Genomic DNA, 22,616 nt, shown 5'->3' on the forward strand with positions numbered 1-22,616 from the left:
CAGCTCCTGGGGTCTATGGTGGTCACTCTAGAGGTTGTTCAATGGGCGAGGGCTCACACGCCTCCTCTTCAGCACGTGTTGCTGAGCCGGTGGTCGCCCGTTTCTCAGGAGTATCAGCGGAGGCTTTTGCGGTTGCCCTGGGTGAAGCGCAGTATGAGCTGTGGCTCTGTGACTCCAACTTGCAGAAGGAGATGCCCTTGACCTCTTCGCAGTGGGTAGTGGTGGTGACTGATGCCAATCTCTCTGGATGAAGGGTTCATTATCTTCCGAGGTATGTGCAGGGCTTTTTGTCACAGAGTGTTCTTCTAATGTTTGGCGCATTTTGTGTCAGCTGATAGCGCTACTTGTTCTTGATGGTGATTGTTTCATACGTTGCTGTAATCTTGATACCTATTTGAGATGGCATATTGATCCACCTTGAAAATATTAGACTTCTGAGGCAGGCGCCTGCAGTGCCAAAACGCAGGACCACTTTGAGTCATCTCTAGGTTGTGTATATTGTGTTTTTGGTTTATTATGTCTATAATTTTTAGTTATAAGCTATAAAGTTTTACTTCAGGTATACTGCATTATTTCCCATCCCCCATCTCTCTTTTCCTATCAGCCACATGCAGGAATTTCTGGCTGGTCACATGCTCTGATGGTGAAAATGTTGCTAAGGCAACTGGCAACTCAGCTACCTGGTATATCCTGTTACAAAAGTAATTTACTGAAAAGAGGAATGGCAAGGACACCAATTGCAAGCTTCCAGCACATATGAAAGTCCCAATTACACGTCTCCAGCACATATGCAGCACCTATTATTGGTCCAGGGTAGAGGAGAGGTGGATGCTTACCACAGCCTATAAAACCACACTGCAGACAAAGGAACTCTGAAAAAGGCCCGTTTCTGACACAAATGAGACGGGTGCTAGCAAGGTTTTCCTTGGAGTGTGTATGTTTGAGAGAGTGTATGTGAGAGTGACTGTGTGTGAGAGAGAGAGAGAGAGTGAATGTGCGAGAGTGTGTGTGTGAGAGAGAGTGAGTCTGGGTGCGAGTGTGTGTGTGAGAATGAGAGTGTGTGCAAGTGCGTATGTGAGACACAGTGTGAGAGAGAGTGTGTTTCACACAGATACAGTGTGTGCGAGAGAGAGAGTGTGTGTGAGACACAGACTCTCTGTGAGACTGAGTGTATGAGACCAAGAGAGTGTGTGAGTGACTTTGTGACACAGAGAGAGTGAATGTGATACAGTGTGAGACAGTGTGTGAGAGACAGTGTGTGAGAATGAGAGAGAGAAAGACATTGACTGTGAGAGAGAGAGAGTGTGTGTGTGACAGAGATACCTTCCCCCCTCTGGTGTCAGCCCCCCCCTCTCTCTGGTGTCTAAGCGTTACTGTGCAGGACGCTGAGCTCTGGCTGTGCTTCAAGGAACTGACCAATCCTATTTAATAGAATGCACCTCCAACATTCTGAAGCCGAGAAACCTCATGTGGTTGGTCACTTCTGCTTGTGACGAACCCGGAAGTACGTGATGTTAATTCAGGAGATGGATACAGAGAGCAGGAATGCCTCAGCCATGCAGTCAGCTTCAGAATGTTGGAGGTGCGTTTTATTATATAGGATAATGCCACTCTCCCCTTCTTTTTTTTCCTATATTGAATTTCCTGAACTATATGCTAGTCATGGTTCTCTGTGTGCACATATCCCCTGAAATCTATAAAAGTTGCCAAATGCATGAGCGCCTAACTTGCCTGCACAATTTAATTGAACGAGCCAATTAGAGCTGATTGAAATTTTAACAAGGAATTATTGGTGCTAATTGGATTTCATAAAAATGTATGCACTTAAATTTAGTTGCAGCTCCAAAAAAGGGGTGCAGCCATGGGAGGATCATGGGCAGGTCAGAGGCGTTCCTTTAATTTATGTGCGTTTTTAAAAATAAAATAAAGGGGGCCTGTGCTTAATTTTGGCATGGGGATTTACACCAATGTTTCATCTGTGTAAATGGTCACGCCTAAATGTAGTTATGGTACATGGTGCTAAGTGCTATTCTGTAAGTGGCACCGAAAAGTGCCATTTATAGAATAGTGCTAAATGCTTTTTTTTTCACCAGTGTTTTTAGATGCTGTTTTATAGAATTTACTCCTCCTATGTGCATATGTTTTTCTGGAATGCTATTCTGTTTGAATGGTGGACAATTTTGTTTGGTCCTTAGTCTAAAGAAAACAAAAATATTGTGGGTAAGGAATGGTAAGGACAAATGTCAATCTCAAGGACTGGTAATAAGAAATATGGTCCATTTAGATGCTTGTGCTCATAGTCTGGGACTTGAGACTGATTTGTTTATCAAGAATCAGGTAAATATTGTGCTTAAAAAGTCATTAGTAAATTTACTATTGATTAGACAAATTATACTTTACCTATGGGAGGAACATAAGGTAAATGGTTCAGTTTGTCATAATCACTCAGATGGACTACTGCAATCTGCCATTTTTGGGTGCCTCTAAGCAGAATTGTGCCAGTTCACGGTTAATTAAGAATACAGCTGCTAAGATTATAAAAAGGGCTGAAAAAATGGAATAGAGCTGTGTCCCTATTGATTGAGATTGAGATTAAATTTAAATTGCTTATTACAGTGCATACATGTGTTTGGGTAGAAAGAGTATATTTGCAGCATGGCTTCTGTTTATAGGACCAAATATCATTAACCATATTGTCCATTAAGGAAAGCATACCAGCTCTACATGAGCCTCTGCTTGCAGGCTGAATCTCTTTGCCAGCTGGCCAAACAGCAGAAGGCATGTCAAAAATTCTTAGCCATGGGTGCTTAAGATAATTTTGATGTGGCATCCAGGATTTCTGCTCAAGTATAGCAATGCACAGACTCTCTATGGCTGTGTCTCTGACTTGGACCCTGGTGGATATCACATGCCATGGAGATGATCTTTTTGGAGAGAAGGTGAAGGAGGTATCTGACCTCATTAAAAAAAAAAAACCACACAGATACTCTCCTCATCCAGGAGGTTTTTGGGCAAGTTGAAGAGGGGTCACTGTTACTCATAGAGGTGTAGGTACACTACTTCTCGCCCCCCTCAGCAAGCTCAGCCCCAGCATGCCGGTTTTTGTTAACAGCGTGTGAATAAGATCCAGCTGGCTCCCCAGTCAAAGCAAGAGGCAAGTTTTTGACTGGATCCAACAGAGCTGCAAAACAAGTAACCATCCCGGATGCCCTACCCAGGGATGGAGGGGAGGAGGCTGTTTTTTCCAAGAAAGTGTTACCTAGGTGTTAATAGACCACCAAATTGCCCTCCAAGAGCATCTTACTTCAGCTCCCATCGTGAGGAGGTACTTGAGCAGAGGAACTCTCTGTCCTTCTGAAGGCCCATGTGGTCGAGCTCATTCCACCAGGGGAAGAAGGGAAGAGATTCTATTCCAGGTACTTCCTTGTGCCAAAGAAAACATGGGGGATGCGTCCCATCCTAGACCTAAGGGTCCTGAACAAATTCCTAGTCAAAGAAAAGTTCAGGTTGATTTCCCTGGACACCCTTCTCCTAATGATGGCTTATGATTTGGCTATGCTCTCTTGACTTAAAGGATGCTTAGTGGTTAGTGCAGTGGACTTTGATCCTGGGAAACTGAGTTCGATTCCCACTGCAGCTCCTTGTGACTCTGGGCAAGTCACTTAACCCTCCATTGCCTCTGGTACAAAAATAAGTACCTGAATATATATGTAAACCGCTTTGAATGTAGTTGCAAAAACCTCAGAAAGGCGGTATATCAAGTCCCATTTCCCATATCCTGACACTTCCAGGCCACAGGAAGTATCTCTTATTTCAGCTGGGAATGCATCACTTTTAGTTCCACGTGTGGCTGTTTGGCTTCATGTCAACTTCCAGAATTTTCACCAAATGTTTAGCGGTAGTCGCAGCATTGCTATGCAGACTGAGAGTAGACTGAGAGTCCATGTGTTTCCCTACCTTGATGATTGGCTGGTGACGAGCCTGTTGAGGGACAGTACGCAGGAGTCCATGTGGAGAACTATTTGCTAGAGTTCCTAGGGTTCATTTTCAACTACTCCAAGTTCCATCTGCTCTCGGTTGAGCAATTGGAATTCATTGGAGCCCTGCTAGACACTCAGCAGCAAGTGCGCTTTTTCTCCCTGTGCTGAGGGCGGGCGCTCTAGTCGCACTTGCCACTCGGGTTTGAGCCTGCCAGCAGCTTACAGCTCAGCAGATGTTGAGGTTACTAGGCCACATGGTCTTCACTCTGCATGTCGCTCCACATGAGAACTGTCCAGTGGACTCTAGCTATCCAGTGATGTCCAGCCTCTGGGAACCTAGTGGATGTCAGTTCCTCCTCTGGTGGACAATTTGATCCAATTTGACCATGGGACTTCCTTTACAAATTCCTCAGCCCCAGAGGTGCCGATGATGGATGCATCCCACCTGGGGCAGGGAGCTCACTTAGATGGTCTTCACACTGAAGGTGCTTGGTCAGCTCAGGAGATAGATCTTCACATCAACCTTCTAGAGCTAGGGCAATTTGGAATGTGCTAAAGGCTTTCAGAGATCGGCTGTTCAACCAAATTGTACTTGTAGAATATGAAGGCATGAATACTCTTTCAAACAGACGATCAGGTTGCAATATATTACACTAACTTTGTGTCAGGAGGCCTTCCGGATGTGGCAGTGGGCTGTCAGGAACAGGATAATTCTTAGAGCTGTATACCTGGTGGGTAAATCCAACAGCCTGGCTGACATGTATGACATGCATTCGTGTTCACTCAGCATGGGTGTTGCCCCCAAGATTTTCTGAGTTTGGGGTACCCTCTCAGTGGATCTCTTTGCCACTCCTCACAATTACAAAGTCCCTCAGTACTGCTGCAGGCTCAGAGCACATGACAGACTAGCTTTGGATGCCTTCCTCCTCCACATGGGGAGCGGCCTTCTTCTGTTTGAGTATCCTTCCTTCCTTTCCTCTCATGGAGAAGACTTTGCTGAAACTCAAGGAAGACTGGGGAGCCATAACCCCATATTGGCCCAGATAGATCTGGTTCCTGATTCTTCTGGAGCTATCCTCCAAAAAACCTTTGAGATTGGAGTGTTTTCCGACCCTCATAACGCGGAACAAGAGATCTCTTCTGCATCCCAACCTCCAGTCTCTGGCCCTCACAGCCTTGTTGAGATCTTAGAATTTGCTTCCTTTCATCTTCTAGAGGGTATATCCTAGGTTTTGCTGGCTTCCAGGAAAGATTCCACTAAGAGGTATTTATTATTTCAAATGGAGGAGGTTTGCTGTCTGGTGTGAGGGAAAGGCCCTAGATCCTCTTTCTTGCCCTACACAGACCCTGCTTGAATACCTTCTGTACCTCTCAGAGTTTGATCTTAAGACCAACTCTGTAAGGATTTACCTCGGTGCAGCCAGTGCTTACCATCATTGTTTGGAAGGTACGCCCATCTCTGGACAGCCTTTAGTTGTTTGCTTCATGAGAGGTTTGTTTTTGACAAAGCCCCTATCAAGCCTGTGTCATGGGACTTCAATGTTGTCCTCACTCAGCTGATGAAAAATATTTTTAAGTCACTTGATTCCTGTCCAGTGAAGTACTTGAACTGGAAGATCTTGTTTTTGGTGGCAGTTACTTCAGCTCACAGGGTCAGGGAGCTTCAGGACCTAGTAGCGGATCCACCTTACACAAAATTTCATCATAATGGAGTAGTTCTCTGTATGCACCCTAAGTTCCTGCGTAAAGTAGTGTTGGAGTTCCATCTGAATCAGTCTATTGTTCTTTCAACATTCTTTTCCAAACCTCATGCTCATCCTGGAGCAGTCTTGGCCCTACAGACAGTCCACCCAGCTTTTTGTTTCTTTTGATCCCATCAGGATGGAGGTTGACATCAGGAAATACACAATCTCCAGTTGGCTGACAGATTGCATTTCTTCTACTTATGCCCAAGCTAGGCTGACGCTTGACTGTCATGTCAAGTCTGATAATGTCAGAGCCATGGCAGCATCAGTAGCCCACTTGAGATCAGCTTTTATAGAAAAGATTTGCAAGGCTTCAAAATGGTCTTCAGTCCACACATTTACATCCTACTATTTCCTTGAGCAAGACACCTGATGTGACAGTTGGTTTGGACAGACGTTCTGCAGACTAGGAGGTCTAGAATTCAATGCCACCCTCCTCCATTTTATTCTGTTCCAGGCTGCGCTCTCACACAGTTTGTATACAATTTTGAACTCGCCGTTGCAATATTTTCCTACTGTTTTTGGTGAGGCTGGTAGCTAGGGATTCCCACATGTGAGAGTCTATTGGCCTGCTTGTTCTTGGAGAAAGTGAAGATACTTACCTCTAGCAGGTATTCTCTGAGGAAAGCAGGCCATTAATTCTCACATACCCTCCCACCTCCCCTTGGAGTTGTCTTGTATAGATATATTACTGTACTGATGGTCCAGTGCTCGCACATGTGCGGTGCGAGCACTGCCTTGAGCTCTTAGATACATTACGCTGGATAGCATTTTGTACCGGGTGCCTTGGGTGACATCACCCACATGAGAGAATTAATGGCTTCTGTCCTTGGAGAATACCTGCTACAGATAAGTATCTTTGTTTTCTTGCAAACTAGCACAGCGTGTGAGAGATGGTGTCTGGTTCAGTAACTGTATAAACTCTTTGTTAAGCTAATATCCAGCTCTGTATTCCAAGATCTGAGCATGATCTTTTGGTTGAAAGTTTTTGCATAATTCCTTATGCAGTACTGAGATACATAGCCTGTGGAGCGTCAACTTGGAGTCTGGGAGCTGTGTAGCTAAACCTACTGTAATGTTATCCTCCTACAGGGCAGACACAAGGTAATTTTAAATATTTTGTAACTGATATGAGTCAATATATTTAATTCACTTTGAATATATTTTTCCTTTTGACAGAAGCAACTGTAAGTTATGAATTAAATAAAATATTCTTAGTATGAAATTGCTTAAATTTATGCAGATGAGGGTCTTACTGTTCATTTCAGAGCCTTGGCACCTTCTTTTATCTGCATATATAGCTATGATCATGTCAACTCCTCCTCTCACAGCATTTTTTCAATTCTCTCATCCCTTTCAACAAAGCAAGAAAATTGCTTGCATAAAAGAAGTGGTATTCAGTCTCTCTCTGGGATGAGAGAGTCATAGCTAGCACACAGCAGTGACACTCTGGGGCTGATGCAATGCTAACAGCAGAAAAATGATCTTACTTTTCACTTCTCCTTGGACTGTGTGATAAAGTCCTAGCATTAGAGAACCATGCACTCAGCCTTTGGGTTTTCTGTACACTTCTTTGGCTCCTGATTTAATAGCTAATACATCGGTGGCAGAAGTTCACATTAAGAGCCTTCAAAAAAAGTATTGGAAAAACCGCAGAAGGTACAGGAACATCTATAAGTGGACACTGCTGAGGGTAGAATTTACACTTCTGCTAATACCTTCATTATCTTTGAGTTTAAGTGAATTATTTGCTGATGTCTAGGTGAGATCTTGCACACAGCTTTCTTGTGCAGTAAACTGCTATCTATATAGGGTAGCCCAGTGATGATCCTAGGTCGGCTGCCACCCGGGCCGGATCGTAAATGCACACCCCCCCCCCCAGTGCAGCACGACCCCCCCTCCCCCGGGTGCATTCTTAGCTGCTGGGAGCAGCTGCGCGGCTCTCGGCTCCGCTGGCTCCCTGCTCCCTCTGCCCTGGAACAGGAAGTAACCTGTTCCGGGGCAGAGGGAGCAGGGAACCAGCAGAGCCGACAGGCGTGCGGCTGCTCTGTGCACCCCTCCAGCAGCGTGCATCCGGGACACACCGCCCTCACCGCCCCGCCCTTGGTACGCCGCTGGGGTAGCCATAATAATGTAGGAAACTATGCACTGAACTTCCGGTATACTCTGCGCCAAGCAGGAGTAGCCTAGTGGTTAGTGCAGTGGACTTGATCCTGGGGAGCTGAGTTCGATTCCCACTGCAGCTCCTTGTGACTCTGGGCAAGCCACAACCCTCCATTGCCCCTGGTACAAAATAAGTACCTGAATATATGTAAACCGATTTGAATGTAGTTGCAAAAACCTCAGAAAGGCGTTATATCAAGCCCCATTTCCCTTTCTCCTTCCCTTTATTAATTTTGCCTCTTTTGTGGCTAGACTTTGGCTTCACCCACCCCTCATTCATAAGCAATGAGAATGACTTGCAAGCTTTAGCTAATGGGGCTCCTTTGTGGAAAAATATTTCTATAGCTTATACAAAAGTATATATCGTAACATATATTGCTAAGAATATTTATATGCTGGGCCTGGTCTCCTGTGATGATGCTGCAACAGCTACAAAATTTGGTTCTTGTGGAATTTTGTAGCCCGTTTTGAACTGTTGTAGAGCAGAGGTGAGTCTAGGAAGCCACAGCTGGCTGAATACATGTGCTGGTGTGCACTGCCTCTTCCCAGGCCTGATTAGAAGGTAACAAGATGAGGAGATCGATAGGGCATGGACCCTGACTCATGTGCCTGTACAGTGTCTTGCTTTGATGACATTGCAAATCTGGCCCACAGGAGTTAGATGAGGCCTTTTTTGTACTGCTGTCTTTTTTTTTTTTTTTTTACCAGATGATTGGGGGGAGGGTGGGGGTTAGACTTTGTAGAAGAGGATTGATAGGGGACATGTGACTGTGAGGGCAGATAGTGGGTAGGGTTAGGGTTACCATTTTTCGTCCTCATAAAAAGAGGACATGTCCGTGTAAATCTGGACCTATGGTAACCCTAGGTAGGGTGGTGTGAGAGCAAGAAGATTAGCATCAGGAGAGGGTGTGAGAATCTTCTCTTTATTGACTAGTAAAAAAGGCCCCTTTCTGACAGAAATGAAAGGGGCGCTAGCAAGGTTTTCCTCGGAGTGTGTATGTTTGAGAGAGAGAGAGTGTGTGTGAGAGATGGAGTGTGTGTCAGAGAGAGACAGAGACAGAGTGTGTGTGTGTTTGTGTGAGAGAGAGAGTGTGAAAGACAGAGTGTCTGTGTGTGTGCAGACAGTGTCAGAGAGAGTGTATGTGAGAGACAGTGTGTGCCCTCCTCCCCACCCCCACCTCTTTAGTCTCAGGACCCCCTCCCCACCTCCCTCTCCCCTGCCCCCCCTCCAGCCACCCATGTCCAGCGACCCCCCCCCCCCTCCAGCCACCCATGTCCAGCGACCTTCCCCCTCCCTCCTCTTGCCTCTCACGTCGCTTCGCTCCTCCGGGGTCTTACTCCAGGGGCAGTGATGTGGAGGCGAGAGGAGGAGCGGCTGCAGAGTTGACAGCCAATGCCTGATGGCTGTCTTTGGTGCCGCGTTTGAGGTTTGAAAACATTTATTGTTTTTTTTTCTTTTCGTAGCGGCCGCTGCTGCTCAACAGGAGAAGCAGCAGTGGCCAGACAGCGTTACCAGTGGCAGCTGCGGGAGGCGAGGGGGTTGATGTGCTTCGGGGGGGGGGGGGGGGGGTGTTGTTGTGCTTCAGGGGGGGATGGGGTGTTTGATGTGCCAGGGGGGGGGGGGGCTTGGGTGATGCGCCGAGGGGGTGTTTGAGCTGCACACTCACAGCTGATTCCCAGGCAGGGGGAGGAGTAGGGAAACACATGGAGCAGCTGTGAGTGACGTCAGCCTGGCTACGGAGCCTAGCTCAGCAACTCAAGGAGCCATGGACACAGGCAACTACTTTAGAATGTTAGAGGTGAGAATTATTATATAGGATTGGGATTTATTAACTGTCTTTATGAAGAGATTCATTCAAGGCGGTGTATAGCAGGTAGAGTTTAACATAAAATTTACAATTGTTTTTAAAAATGTATTTGTATTTGCTCACACCTTTCAGTATGTTAACAGCATAACAATAGTAAAATAAAGAATAAACATAAATATACTAGAGTAATTTGAAAAAAGTAGATTGAAACCTAATAATAGAACTACTGTGAAACAGTATCAAAAATATACACATTTAATAGCACTGGATTGTTACTTTTGTTGTGGATCTTTGGGGATGGATGAGGGAACAATCTCCCTTCCCCCAAAGTTCAAAGTTCTGGATTCCCCATCACCTTCTCTTATCCCAGTGATCTCAATTCCCCTTTTCTTTCCCCATCTCCTTGTCAGTTACCTTCCCTTTCTCTCTCTGCCAAGGCCTCATGTCTTCCACCCCAGAAAACAAAGAAAAAAAAACCTAAAAGAAAATAAATTATCCAGACACACAAGATGTCAGAAAATGACTTTAATTCTTTAATGTTGTATAAAAGCAGCAGAATATGTGGCAGAGTAGCTGCAGGAAGTGGGGGATGGTACATGTTGCACAGTGAAATGTTTTTATGTAGGTAACAAAGCAGTTTGATCATTTGCTCTATTTGTAGTGGTAACTGTTACCTTGTGTACTTTTTTTAATCCTTGGGGGGAAGAGTTTGCAGGGTTATGTCAGGAAGGAAAAAACATGCCATGACTGCATTTTCAGATCACTGGGTGTATTTTCTGGTGCATACTTGTGCCCGTGATTCAATGTGTGTACTTTTTGTATATGAAGGATATATACTGGTCCTTGTTACAAAAAGAGCGTGTAGGCTTCCAAGCTTCTTGCACAACGTTTTTCCCTCATAATTTTATAAAATGTGCTTAGGTGGTTTTTGTTGTTTTTCTAAGTTCATTTCTGTGCTGCTTTTAAAATTCTGATTAATTGAAACAAATATCCTTAAGTTGTTTAGGGTGACTACAGACATGCAGCGTCAGTGCCCATGCTGCAAACACCATCAACTTAAGATGTGTGTTGTGTGCTACCAATCATTCCATTCCAAGGAGCTTTGCTAGGCTTGGCTGCAGATCTTTGACCTCCTGTTGGTCGCTTCACTTGTAGTAGTTTCTACTCTGGCTGCTCCTTTTGGCATACATCGGCATGGCACCTCTCTTCTTCCTGGTAGTGACTGTGTGGTTCACCAATCATCAGTTGTCTGAACTGCATAGTTAAAACCAGCTTATTTATTTATTTATTTATTGCATTTGTATCCCACATTTTCCCACCTCTTTGCAGGCTCAATGTGGCTTACAATACATCATGAGTGGTGGAAATATATTAGAAGATATACAATTAGTGTACAGAAGGATTTTGTGCAACATGAAAATGATAAAAACATGATAGTAGTATAACAAGCAGAAATTGTACGACAGTTCTGTCTATGTGTAAATTCACATTGGTTGATCTTTGTGGTAAGCCTTGTTAAAGAGATGGGTCTTCAGTAGTTTGCGGAAGTTCATTAGTTCGTAGATCGTTTTTAAGTTGCGTGGCAGTGCATTCCATAATTGTGTGCTTAAGTAGGTAAAGTTTGATGCGTGCATTAATTTGTATTTTAGACCTGTGCAGTTAATGAGCAGCAAATTGCATGTTGTGCCACCAGGAAGAAGAAAGAGAAAAGTGCCAGGTCAGCCCATGACAAGGAGAGTAGCGATGGTAGAAATTACTAGATGCCAGGCAAAGAGGGGGAAAGGGGCAGGAGGGAGGAAAGAGACTAGAAGCTCTTGTAGGAGTTTGGGAAAGAGATAAATTATTGATACTGGGCTCGGAAGAGAATAGGGACTCAGAAATTGAGAGAATGATGACTTGAGTATATGTGGGATAGAAAAGAGTCTGAGATTTGTTGTATGTGAAGAGAAGGGTATTTGGAGACTGAATTGGGATTCAAGGGGTTTGGAAAATGAAAGTGAGTGGCAGTGGTGTCAGCAGGTGGGTGGGTGGGGGGGGGTGCTCCGTTCCCGCTGTTCCCACCCAAAGGGCTGCTGGCGCTGCAGTCCCCACCTGCCTACCAGCTCAGTCGACAGACGACAGCCCTCTTCTCCTGCCACCACCCTACCTTTAAAAAAAAATTTGTGAAGCGACGTGGCAGGCAGCGCCTCGCGTCTGCCCTACTTGTAAAAGAAGCAAATTTCCTTGTCGTTGTCGGGCCTTCCCTCACTGTGTCCCGCCCTCCTCTGAGGTAATTTCCTATTTCCGCGAGAGCGGGGCACACAGTGAGGGAAGGCCCGATGACGAGGAGGAGATGATTGTAAGCTCTTTGAGTAGGGACTGTCTTTTGTGTATGGTGTACAGCGCTGCGTATGCCTTGTAGCGCTATAGAAGTGATAAGTAGTAGTAGTAGATTTGCTTCTTTTACAAGCAGGGCAGATGTGAGGCGTTGCCTGCCACGCCGCTTCACAAATTTTTTTTTAAAGGCAGGGTAGTGGCAGGAGAAGAGGGCTGTTGTCTGTCGATGGAGCTGGGGGGTGGGGAGGGGGTTCTCAGATGGGAGAAGGTGTTTTGGGAGGGGCGGGGGTTTTCAAATGGGAGAAGGGGACTGGGGGTGGGGAGGGGGTTCTCAGATGGGAGAAGGGGGCTGGAACTGGGGTCTGAGAAGGGGCCATGCCTGGGGCTGGTGGGAAAATGGGGCATGCCTGGGTCAGGTGGGAGAATGGGTCTGGGGCTGAAAAGGGGGGGCCCTAATGCAAGGCATGTGGATAAAGGGGGCTGGAACAGGGGGCTGAAAAGGAGGGTAGGTGGGATAAGGGGGGCTAATACTGGGACTGGGGCTGAAAAGGGGCAGGGGCTGAAACTGGGGACTGGGAGCTGAAAAGGAGACAGGGAGAAGTGGCTGGGGGCTGAAGCTCGGGACTGGTGGGAGAAACAGCGCTGCGTACACTTTGTAGCGCTCTAGAAATGTTAAATAGTAGTAGTAGAAAAGGGCTAGGGCTGGGGCTGAAACTGGGGACTGGTGGGATAGTGGGCTGGAACTGGGGGCTGAAAAAAAGGGGCAGAGAGAGGGGACAGATCCTGGATGGAAGGGGGAGCGAGAGGGAGGGCAGACCCTGGATGGATGGGAGAGGGAGGGCAAATGGTGGATTGAAGGGGCAGCGAGAAAGGGCAGACAGTGAATGGAAGGGGGAGAGAGAGAGGGCAGACAGGGGCAGATGGTGGGTGGAAGGGGCAAGGAGAGAGGGCAGACATTGGATAGAGGGGACAGCAGAGAGGGCAGACACTAGATGGCAGAGAGAGAACAAAAATAGATGCTGGATTGAAGGAAGACATTGAAAAGAAGATGAGGAAAGCAGAAACCAGAGACAACAAACTGTAAATAAAATATATATTTTTATTTTTTGCTTTAGGATAAAGTAGTATTGTAGCTGTGTTAATAAATGTTTATAATAGAACATGTAAATAAGGTAATCTTTTTTATTGGACTAAGTTTAATACATTTTGACTAACTTTCGGAGAACAAAACCCCCTTCCTCAGGTCAGGATAGGATAAGATACTGTAACAGCATTATACTGTATTGACCTGAGGAAGGAGGGTTTGGCTTCTGAAAGCTAAATGTATTACTCCAATAAAATTGTATTATTTTATTTTCTGTATTTGCTTTATTTCTATTTGTTAATTTGTAAAGTGGTGATTGGTACTTGTTAGTTTTTTCAAATTTACATCTGCTGTCTTTATATTTTGCACAGTACTAGGGGACAGTTTCTGTTTCTGTGGTGTTGCATTGTATGCAGAGGCTGGCATCTTGGGGGTTCTGTCTAAATAGAAAGTTTGATTACTTATTCTATAGTGGATTAGGGTGTATCTGTGTTTGTGAAAAAGACATGGCTTTCAGTTGGCATTGACTTTGCAGGATCGATGATCTGTACTATTCTGTCTGGTTTCGTTTTACAATAGGTGAATTGATGTTCTAGTGCTCACTGTAGTGTTTAAGATGCTTTCCTTTTTCTTGTGTGATTCGTAGAAATGACTGCTTATGGTATGGTAGAATTGCTCTATAGGTCCTGAGTGCTTTGTATTCTTGGCATGCCTAGTACTGGATTTTGAAGGGGGTGTTAAAAAATGACCGGCCCCGGGTGTCAACTACCCTAGCTATGCCACTGGTGAGTGGTATTAATTGACTCTGGGATATATATGATGAGTGTTAAATGTAGAATAACAGCAGGAGGAGGAGGAGGAGGTAAGATTGTGTGTAGGGCTTAGAAGACTGCGAGGGGTTAAGAAGGAATAGAAAGACATGGGAAGGAATTTGTGGAGGGGGAGGAAGAAAAGAGAGTTGGGTCTGTGATGGGATGAGAAGGGGTGGAAATCAGATTTGGGAACAGATGAGAGGTGATGAGAGATTAGGTGAGGGTAAGAGAAGAAAAGAAAAGAAAAGAAAAGGGGAAGGAGATCAGGGAGGGGATGAGAAACAGAAGGAACTGGGGCTAGTGAAGGGATAAGGCTGTTCGAAGGGTTTATTAAGAAAATTTCAGACGGTGGAGAATACTGCAATTAGGCTGATGCTTGGCTTATCCAAGTATGATTCTGTACTTCCTTTTATTTAAAACTTCATTGGTTACCAATTGCTTGTATTCTTTATAAAGTCTTTCACAGGGAAATTCCTGCTTATTTGTAAATTGCTTCTGTTAACAGAGTTTAGAGGCATTCGTCTGACAGTTATTTTTATACTTCCTTATGTTAAAGGAAGAAAAAGGCTAGGCCTTTTTGATAGATTATTAGCAGTTCAGGGAGTATGTTTATGGAAGGAAACAGTTATTTTCTCTATCACTGTCCTATTTATAATTTAGGAAGCGTTTAAAAACATATCTTTTCAGAAAATTTTGTGTTTAAAATTGGTATTGATATTGCAACCCAGAAGTGTGTTCTGGCTTCTTTGATTGGAACCCGCTTAGAGGTGTTAGCGGGCTACAAGTCTGATGTGATGTAATATAATGTAATAAAGAGATAAGGAAAGTAAATAAGGACTGCACATACAGAGGTATATGGAGTGGGTTAGGGAAGGGAAATAAAAGATGGGAATGGGATGGCTGGGGAAGGAGCACGGAGATGGACTGTGATGGAAAGCTGGATGTTAGGTGGATGAGATGTGAAAAAAGGTAGAGAGGATTTCAAAAGGGGAAAAAGAGGTTGATCAGAGAGGAAGAGAAGAGAGCGAGAATATCAATGTTAGAGAGATTTAGGGAAGTGAGTGAAGTAAAGAGGGGAAAGGGAAATGGACTTGATATACCACCTTTCTAAGGTTTTTTTTTTTTCATCTAAATTCAAAGCGGTTTACATATATTCAAGCACTTATTTTGTACCAGAGGCAATGGAGGATTATGTGACTTGCCCAGAGTCATATGGAGCTGCATTGGGAATTGAACTCAGTTCCCCAGAAGTATGTGTGTGTGACCAGCATGATTAGAAAAAGTATCCACACTACAAAGACTGAAATAATATTTTATTTTCAAAATAGTGTTCACAATATATCAACTTTGGGGATGTTTATTTCTCATATCTTTGTTCTTGGCTCAGTACAGGAGAGAGTGCATTTCTGTCTGTTAATTCAGCATGATATTTTGGGGTTTGAAGTTTTAATTTTGGCAATGTAGTCATTCATTCATTCTGTATTTAGTGAGATTGGTGAGTACTTGCCTGTCTTCTCTGTGTGACTGAGATATTGTGCAAGCATGTAGCTTCTGTATAGGGACTTGCATCAACCTGGCCTGTTCTGTGCCTCAAAAGGTGGTGTACTGGTGGTGTTCTAGGGTCTGTTAGAATATTTGCAGTTCTTCATTTTTATAGATAGGATCCTTCCTTTGTGAGTTTTGGGATAAGTGCCATTATGGTTTATGGTTACTAATAATCTATGCAGTAAACCTGAATCTTTGGTGGGGGGGGGGGGGGGGTGACATCTCCCCACCCCATCTGCACAGAGTACCACCTCAACAAACTTCAGTCTGGCATTTTGAACTAGTCCCTGTAATCTTTCTGGTTCTATGGATTTAGATGTCAGGTTGAAACCAGCAAAGAGTTAGGTAGGACACAATTTTATCTCAACTACAGTCACTCCTGGTGAAATTCAGAACTGCAGCTTCTTCTAATAAAATATAGAGGAACCCAAATTTACTGGTGTAACTAGAAAACTTACCAAGTATTGGCCTCTGTCTCCTGGCAGTTTACCTTTGGCTGGAAGTTGGTGAGAGTATTTTGCATTGTGTGCTTTTTTTTTTTTCTCTCTCCTTTACAAGTGCTAATTGTGCTGCTGTGTTTTTGAGACTGGATTGTGCTTTCAGGATGTGTTGTATTCTAACTGGGCATTATTCTTTTTATCTGTAACCTTCACTTCTTTAAGTGCTAAATGTGCTGTTGTATTTTATAATGCTAAACCATTAAAAAAATATTTTAGGATGCTAGAAATGAGGAAGATTGAGGATTGGAGGGGTCCTTAGCCAACTCATGCCTGGTTTCTTCTGATATTGGAAGCATTCCAGTTTAACGTTAGCTTTAATGTCAGAACTGTGTAGGAATGAAGACATTATTTAGTTGTTTTTTTTTGTTAATGGCATTGAGCACATAAAATAGGAGAACATTTTAGATGTTAGGTCTGATAGAAGGGTATAATTCTGCAGGAAGATCTCAAAATTTGTTTTCCCCAAGTAACATGGCAACAGTAAATTTTGTGGTCAACACCAGCTTAAGCAGCCACCCTGTGCCCTGATTACGGATTCTTTTTCTCTGCCATTTTTTGTTTTACTTTCATCACAGTAGCAGGAAGGAAACTGTAAGATCATTTCCTTTTTCAAGTGCATGAAGGCAATACAAGATTCTGGGCTTTTTTTTTTTTTCATTTTTGTGTTTGCTATAGACCTTGCTTCTGTTCAGATCGTCTTTATTGTCCATCTCTGCTTGGTGCAGGAGGAGGCTGGGAGCTGAGGGTGAACTGTACAACCCACCCAAACGTAAGTTAGAACATCCTGGCTTCCTCTAACCTATTTAGCGCATCTACAGTGGAGGCTGTTTGTCATGCAGCTTATGTAGTACAATCCACTGGTAGGACTTCCTGAACATTAGCTCTGATCACATTTGCTTTGTTTTATCTTTTTAAGGTTCATTTTTCAAACACACTGGTCTTCACAGTTAAACTCATTGGGTGTGGCTTCGTTCTTGGGGGGGGGGGGGGGGGTCATGCATTGCAGTCTCCTTTTATTGCTCTTTTAAAGTGGCGCCACATGGCAGGGAGGGAAGTTAATTGCTGTTGTGGTAATAGAACTGAGGGACTTAAAAGAATTACAGGGTTATACATGGCGCAGAGACAGGAGAGTGAGAATAGGGCACAGCTAAAGCTACCATATAAACTTAAAAAAAAAAGGTTCTCTCTCTCTCTCTCTCTCTCTCTCTCTCTATCTATCTATCTATCTATCTATCTATCTATCTATCTATCTATCTATCTATCTATCTATCTATCTATCTATATATATATATATATATATATATATATATATATATATATATATATAATCTCTAGACTTTCTATTGCTACATGTTATTATTTTCTTACAGTGACTAAGGATAAAAGGGCTTATTCTGCACACAGTAAAATAACTGATTGAAAAGGTTCCAGACAGGAATCACTGATGCTACAATGAAGACTTCATGTTGATTGAGGGTTGCAGTTGAAATTCTGTAGAGGGGAGTGAATCTGGAGAAGTAAATAAGAGGCAGAGGATGGGGTGGGAAGGAGATGAATACAATGTTCCTTCTGTATAATATACCATTTCTGAGACCTTGTACTTGTTCCCTAGAGTGGAGTCCTATTAATCATGACATTAAGCTGTTCATTAAACAAAATCTTAAACATTCATAAAAAATATAGAAAATAAAACCACAATGCAGCACACCCCTTCATATTAATAAGCAAAATCAATAAACAAAATATGTATAAAAACCCTCAAACATTGTCCCTCAAATACCTGAATAAATTTTGTGTGCATAGTTTAATTTTTTTTTTGAGAGAGAGAATACATTCCTCAATTTTGAACTTAGTTTTAAGTCTAATGTTAACTTTATTGTGTGAGAACAATGACCTAATTTTTATTCCATAATAATGTGATATGACTGGATTTTGAAGGAAGGCCTTAGACCAGTCCTGTTTTTTGACATTCCTGCACTGTGCTGATCAGGGTGAATTTGGATTTAAATGAAAATCCATTTACATCGTAACTTAAATCACTAATGAAGAAAATATATAGGTGTTACTTTAAGTAGCAGCCTATCTAAAAACTATGGCCAGGGCAGTCCTTAAGAAGAAACATAACATGGCATGAGGCTATTTACCAACCTGAAAATTGCAATTTTAATGCTGCTGCTGCTTCATTCAAGCAATAAGGCCTTGCATTTCTTTGTTGCAGTGCTTACATTTTCATACATGTCTTATGTGCAAGGAGCTTCATTAAATATTCTCAAAGAGGTCTCTCAAGCCTGCTGCCATGATAGATGTCTTTTTATTACAGTTTCCTTGGTAGATCTGATTAGTTCTTGCAGATGGTGTGCATCCACACACATAGTTAAGCCCTACCTCCCTCCGTAAGGGGTCTTTTTTTTTTTTTTTTTTTTGTAAAATGCATTAGACTTTTAATGCACAGTTGAGCATGCTGTTACTGCAAACGCAGAAATGCACTAACCACTTTTGTGGTCTTTTTAGGGTTACTGTGTGCTGAGTCCAGTGCATTTTTTTTCTAGCGAAAAAGGTGCCGGTACTCAAATGCCAGGCTTACCCTTCAGGGGTTGGTTGATCACTGAGGGTCCCACCCCACAATAGCCAGGCCCCTTGCAACCAGTCACAGAATCCATGACAAGGCAGAATTTGTGTGCAGAGCCTGAGCTCTTTCATTAAAACTTGGGAACCATGGGTCAATGTTAGCAGACAATAGTAAAGGTGCTGGTACTCAGTACCCCCAAGTACCCCCTCAAAAGAAACCCTGGGTGAGTCATACATTAAGTGAATTTTGTGTTGAGGTAGATCTGGGCATGGAGAGCAAATCTCACTTAGGGCTCCTTTTACTAAGCCACACTTTGACTGATGCTGCTGTCAGTTCATGGGTTTCCCACGTGTGCTGCGGCCACTTCTAGTGCATCAGTAAAATGCTACATTCATTTTTTTTTTAATGGCCACGTGCTAATTTCCCCATTAGCGCATGGTCATTACTGCTGGGAGCCCTTACAATTACCTATTTAGGAGGCGGTGAGAGATCCCTGCGCTACTTCCGTGAGCGGTAATGTGCCTACACTATCCAATTAGTGCAGGCACGCCTACTCTCAACCCCTGTGCAGCAAAAAATAGAAAATAAATTTTACCACAGGACTAGCATGCGCTGATGGCCAGACTACTGTGGGATGTCTCAGCGTGTCCTGCGGTAGTGCTTTTTTACCATGCACTAGGCCTGCATTAGGCCTACAGCATCTTAGTAAAAGGTCCCCCTAATGTACAGCTCTTAACGTATGCTTGGCAGTGCTTACCGCCTCCACTAAGTGCCTCTGTGCTAATTGCAACCTGATTATTGCATGCTTATACAAATGTTAACTAATGACCTGCAGTAGTTGCCACGTTAGATTTACAGCTACCACTTGTTAATTTCTGTGATAAGCAGCAGAAATTGTAAGATATGATACAATTTAGTAAAATGACCCATAAGAGTGCAAATACACAGGTCAGTGGATGTAGGAGTTGGGTGGAATTAAGTAAATCCAGATAAGAAGAGTCTGGATATAAATACAAAGGATAGGCCAGATGAATGAAACGTGAACCAAAAGTGAGAAGCAAAACAGATTCCTACAGTCCTGAAGGATCCTGCATTGATTACATGACCTTCAAGGACTGCTCAATGCTGTTATCCTTCATATGTATATACTACTGTTGGCAGGCATGTGCATAGAATATAACTAGAAGTTATGATTATTAAGTCACAGATTTTATCTTCCCTGCTCCAGATGCTTTGCATAGTTTGTTATACTGATTGCAGATGAAATAAATTGTTCCTGCCAATGCCGCAGAGGGCAGCTTTGAAAGCCATTTATATGGGCAAATGCTTTAAGAGAATAAAGCACAGTCTGTGCAGCTCAGGTACGGGTCCTTTTACCAAGCTGCGGTAAAAGGGGCCCTGCACTAGTGGCAGGGGCCGCTTTTGCTGTGCACTGAGGCCCCTTTTAATGCAGCAGGTAAAAAGGCCAACCAAAAAAAAAAAGGCCACCCAATGAAGTGGTGGTAAGGGCTGCCATGCTAATCTGGTGGTAACCAGATAGCTTGCAGTGCCACCTGGTTTACCACAGGGTTAGCGCCTATGGAAATATTTTTTGAATATTTCCGCTAGCACCAGAAATGCTGTACGCTGGGTGTGGATCTACCGCCAGCACCCGCGTTGGGCCAGCAGTAGCTCCAGATTAGCACACAGTAAGCCCACAGTGGGCTTACTACCGCTTTGTTAAAGGGCCCCATAGTGCGCTCTAGGGCGGTATATCAAAGACTGAATGAAGCTTGAAACACTCTGGGCACCCACTAGATTGTCTAATGACATTCTTTCTTGCCCTGACATCCCTTCTGACACCTAACAGGAGAACTACCTGCTTGATGGTTAGGGCAGAGGAGTGATCCCAGTTGCTTCTGTCCTATTGACTGGCAGGTTCAACCCCCCCTAGTGGTCCTGTGGTACTACCACTAGGTGTCAGCCTGTCAAGGGTGCATGTTATCATCCCTCACCCAACTTCCTGTTTGCTCAAGTAGGAGATTCATTTGCATTTACTCCACTGCCTCGAATTAAGAATGGAACAAAATGCGTTTTTTTTCTTTTGAAAACTGATTGTTTTCAATATGGAGTAAAAATATGTCTATATACATGCAGGTTAGAAAAGAGCTACAAGACACATAGAAAGGTGATAACTTCCCCTCCCCCCCCCCCACATTAACCTACTTACCCAAACCTCATCTTAACTGTATACTATCATCTAGGGTTTCATTTAGTAGTTCTATCCTGTTAGGATTAGTATTTATTTTAGTTATAGCAGCATTTATATCCCACATTTTCCAAACAGGTTTGGTTCAATGTAGCTTACAATGTTAGTGAAAGTGGAGAAATACATTTTGAGAAAGTGGGTGGGGGTTAGAGATTCAAAAGTGTACAGCAAGGCCTCGAGGATCGAGGTGGGCTGAGTATGTATAGTGCTGTTTATTTTTGGGTAGCTTAATGCAAAGGCTATTTGTAAAATTAAATTCAGTGAGTTGTTCAGAATTGTTGCTGTAATATATGGGGGAAAAGTTAGAAAAAACAGATTTGACCCAGAGACTTGGCCCAAACAGGTAGAAAAGCTGACTGTGGAAGCTAGAAGGATGCTTGGGTGCATAGGGAGAGGAATGGCAAGTAGGATACAAGGAGGTGATGATACCCCTGTATAAGACTCTGGTGAGATCTCATTTAGAGTATTGTGTACAATTCTGGAGACTGCACTTTCAAAAAGATATAAACATGATTGAGTTATTCCAGAGGGCACCTATTAAAATGGTCAGTGGTCTTCATCAAAGTGTATGGGGACAGACTTAAAGATCTTTCTTTGGAAGAAAGGTGGGAGAGAGGAGATATGATAGACATTTAAATACCTATGTGGCATAAATACAGAGGAGGCAAGTCTCTTTCAATTGAAAGGAAGCTCAGGAACAAGGGGGCATAAGATGAAGGACTCAGAAGTATCCTGAGGAAATACTTTTTCATGGAAAGGGTGGTGAATTTGTGGAATGGCCTCCTGGTGGAATTGGTTTAGACAAAAACAGTATCTAAATTCAAGACAGCTTGTGACAAATACATAGGATCAATAAGGGAGTGATAGGGAGGGTAGATAGTATGGATGGGCAGACTGGGCAGGACATATGGTCTTTATCAGCCTACATTCTATGTTTCAGAAAGTGGGTGACATCACATTTCTCCTGGTTGCTGAAAGGGCGACTATTTTGCAAAGCTGTAGAGCGGCAGTTTCTAAAACTGTCTTGGGGGTCTCTAGCCAGTTGGGGTTTCAAGATATCCATAGTGAATATGCATGAATATTCATTGCAGATATCCTGAAAACCTGACCAACTTAGGGATTCCTTGGGACAGATTTGGGAACCTCTGCTGTAGAGCAATCTTTTATCTGAATCATACCGGGAAACATGGAAGCATGAAGATTTTAAAAGCTTTCCATAGGCAGTATAGTTCAATTTCCTAGTGATCTTGTTTACTGTGAAAAATGCCAGTCCTGAAAGGGGCCCATGGTTGAAATGGCATAAAAGATGTGCATCGGAATTTGCAAATTCAGAGAGATCTAACAGGGGCTATAAAAATCTGCTGTTTTACAAGGGTGCCACTAAAACATACCTGAGACACCAAAAGCAACCGGTATAGTAGTTGTTATTGAGTACTCTTTAACAATACTTCTTAGTTGAGCTGAAATCCACAAATGTTTACCTCCCCACCCCCTCAGAAAAAAACCCCCAAAATCCTGCTGAGTGGTAGCTAAAAGGCCTGCAGGGCACAGGCTGCTGTCAATCATAGCCACACCTAACCCTTGCTTCTGGCATTGGACATCTGCTTTTTCTGCTGCTAAGTGAACAGCTCCCAAGTCTTGCTCTCTTTAAAACTGTTTTAAAAAGGGCATTTTAGCTGATTTCGTTATTACTCATCCACTCCAAGGCACATAATAGTCATTTCTGTAAAGGCTTACCTAAGTCTGGTAATTTTTGTTGCATATGTTAACTTAAAGTACTTTTTTAGTATTTGTGGTTACCTTCTCAGTAGACCAGTAATTAATTCTTATGATGAGAAAGATTATG

At 43.3% G+C, this 22,616-nt stretch overlaps 1 protein-coding gene across 2 annotated transcripts in view; it reads left to right on the top strand.

The window, feature by feature from the left end:
• The window catches only part of ELMO1 (engulfment and cell motility 1), a 683,834-nt gene that overhangs the window by 45,946 nt on the left and 615,272 nt on the right, over positions 1 to 22,616 (top strand). The window contains exon 1 of one of the 2 annotated variants that reach the window (XM_030204017.1): positions 16,582 to 16,722. The exons of the other annotated variant lie outside the window; for it this stretch is intronic. The gene's annotated coding sequence lies outside the window, so the exon portion shown is untranslated. Of the gene's footprint in view, positions 1 to 16,581; positions 16,723 to 22,616 lie in introns of those variants that run through there. 2 annotated transcript variants of the gene reach the window in all.

This window comes from Microcaecilia unicolor, chromosome 1 (genome assembly GCF_901765095.1).
Source record: "Microcaecilia unicolor chromosome 1, aMicUni1.1, whole genome shotgun sequence".
In the NCBI taxonomy this organism is placed as follows: Eukaryota; Metazoa; Chordata; class Amphibia; order Gymnophiona; family Siphonopidae; genus Microcaecilia; species Microcaecilia unicolor.